Below are 3021 nucleotides of genomic sequence, written 5' to 3'. Positions count from 1 at the left end.
ATCAGTTATGAGGACTTTTGTGACATACAACACATACCTTTGTGCATGGATACTACAGTATATTGAAGGCTATGCAGTAAGGACACAGGGGAATCATTTTGGCTGGCTTTCCATTTCCAAATAATTTGTCCACTTACAGTTATGCACACAGGAGCAAGTCATGGTCCTGCAAGAGCTCAAGTCATCCATTTTTGGATGACCTTGCTGTCCCTAGTGGCAGACCACATCTCATGCATTTTGATAAGCAAACATGGGAAGACTATAAATGGTCAAAGACAGTGTGCTAAATGATCAGCTTAAAGGACAGCGGCCAGCTCATACCGTATATGCATTGTCCCTGGTTTTTTCCGGATTTGGCTGAACAACCTGATGCTTTGAAAGTTCCTGCAGAGGCATGGATGTGCAGAGGGTTACTGAGGGGCAGGGGCTCAATTGGACGTGGCTAAAAGCGCACTGGGGTAAAAGGTGTAATTGACTTTATTCTCTTTTAAATACGGTGCTCACTAGCATGGGGCAAAAAAAGCACACTGTATTGATACAAATACTTTAGCTAAAATAATATGTTTTAATAATATCAAAGTTAATACTTATTCAAAGCAATCACTTTAGCAAAGTTTGTGCTTTCATCATTTTGATAAAAGAATGAATTACTGTTCAATAAATACTGTCATTAAAATATAAATATAATTTATTTTACAGAAACAAAATGATAAAAAAGATTCTGAAAGCACTGAAGGAGATTGCATAATAAGCTATGGCTCGCGAGCCTAGAGGTAGCCTACCTGACCGCTGTTATAAGCAGACGGTTTGGTCACAATTTTATGGGATTACTGATATAAGCTTATTGCATTTTTATGTTTACAATGAAGATCAACCAGATGTACACAATATCAACCAAAACCGGGTTATTAGTAGCCAATTATTAGTTCAAACTTTTCTTCAAAGTTTCTCTCCGACTTCAACAGCTTATCTCATAAAGAGGTGGTGGATAAGTAGGCTATGACTTTCATTTTTATTCATATGAATAGGGGAGACAAGTAAGCCTGGTCCTACCAGACTCTCGTACATTTCATTTGTACAGAGAGTCTGGCCACTCTCCATTGACAAGCGTTTAATTCCTTGGTTGACGGGTACTCTGTTGAAGGTTAAAACTATTGGATCTGCCAAGAGCCACTCTGGATCTGCCATAACCAATCGCTAACATTTGGTCGTGACTTATGTCGTGCGCCGTTCGCCTCTGTTTCTCACATGGAAGTCCGCACAAATAAATGTGCAGCCACCTCAGTGATAAAACCTTGTGCATTCGGATTGTGATTTATTCAAGGTGGAGGGGAGAGTTTTGGTATCGGTAACGCACTGCTCAAGTGGTCCATGATTGTATACTGTAAATTAAATATCATATGCTTGGTATGATAAGAATAAATGCTGCCGTAAATAAAGGCCCAATTCAAATGTTTATGTGCTTTTCTTCCTTTTATTTTTTGAGCGGTGATTAAATATATTGCTCTTGAAAATACTTGCCAGGTCTAGAAATGCATCCAAATTACAGCGAAGCGCAACCATACGGTGCTCTGCAGTGGTCAAAAAGGATCATATAACAGTGAATTTTGAAGTGATATATTCTTGAAAACTCAGAGATGTGGATTCAGACAGCAATTCAATTACCACACAACCTTGGTGTTTGTCAAAAGCAGTTGGTAATTCGGCCGGGGATTTTTACGCGGGTGGTGGGAGATGGACGGCAATAAAATAACTGACTAGCCCCTGTAAATGATGACAATACCTTCCGACCGCACGCAAAACAATTACCGGGGCTTCACTGAGCCAACTCCTTCACCACTAGCGGAGCGAGCTGGAAAATCAAACATTCCCAGGACACAACATCATGGCCACCAAAAAAACTCAGCAAAGATTGTTCTTGCTCCGGCTTTAACTTCGGTATATTCGGCAGCGGTGCCACAACGGAATGAATGGCTTCGCTTGCAACTTTTCTCTGTCCGCCATTACTGAACTACAACTCAAACTAGCTCACAACATCAACATCATCGTTCTCAGTCACTCCCTCTGTTCACTGATTGGACCGGTAAAAATATGTTTGGAGAAAACCTACGTCTATACCGCAGTCCCAGACGGAGTACTGAAGGAAAATGAAAATTGAGCGGAAGTACGTAGGAGGGCGGAGCCAGGCTAGAGACAAGTAGGAGAGAAAGTATTTTCTTTTATTTATTAAGATTTTTTTTTTTCAGCAATCATCATATTGTAGATACAGTTGTTTGACTTACTTAACCTAAAGTAACTGTTTCTATACTTGAATTTGTTCCTTTGCATACATGCTAACTTCAAACCAACATGCTTAAACCATTAGCTTGGCTGTTTTGGGGTGGGGATAGTTGTAACAGTTACATACAAATGTTACATCCAACACCTTATGATGATTCCAATAAATCCAGTTATCAATCACATCTCCCATGAGTTTTTTGTTGCATATTGAGGGACTTATGTGGTAAATGTGTTTCCATCATAGTTTATGCTCGTCTTCTTATCGAATAATAATTAAAAAAAACATTAGGCAAGCCGTCTAATTTTTTTGTGCACATTTTTAGAATTTATGCACATCTTGGCATTTCCATCCAGCAGTTTTTATATGATATAAATAAATAGGTGGATGGCAACATGACTGAACTGTTATGTCACAGGAATACAGTACAGACACTCGAACACTCGTAAATTGTTTTATGCTACATTAAAAAAAATATAATACTACAATACAATGTTTTTATAAACACTTTATTCAAAACTGACTATTCTCTATTCTTCAATAACCTTCTTGCATTAATTTAGATTGTGTGGATCTTATTTCAGCAAATCACCTCTCGATCCCCACCTCACCTCAGTAGTGGGGTAGGTTGTAACAACGGAAATCTGTATTTGACATCAACTCACATAAGTTGTGTTTGTGTAGCCTATACACGGTCCAAATAAATGTAAATAATATTTGTAGTAGACAAATATGTCTACCAC

General features: G+C 38.6%; 1 protein-coding gene across 1 annotated transcript in view; it reads right to left on the bottom strand.

Moving 5' to 3' along the window:
• Positions 1 to 1483: 1483 nt before the first annotated feature.
• LOC307136650 (procathepsin L-like) overlaps positions 1484 to 3021 on the bottom strand; it is a 1021532-nt gene continuing 1019994 nt past the window's right edge. Inside the window, exon 4 of the transcript XR_013817816.1 lies at positions 1484 to 1839. The gene's annotated coding sequence lies outside the window, so the exon portion shown is untranslated. The remainder of the gene's footprint in view (positions 1840 to 3021) is intronic.

This window comes from Gobio gobio (assembly GCF_949357685.1).
Source record: "Gobio gobio genome assembly, chromosome: 13".
Classification (NCBI taxonomy): Eukaryota; Metazoa; Chordata; class Actinopteri; order Cypriniformes; family Gobionidae; genus Gobio; species Gobio gobio.
Note: the sequence above shows the minus strand (reverse complement) of the source record. Positions and strands in the feature narration are given on the sequence as shown.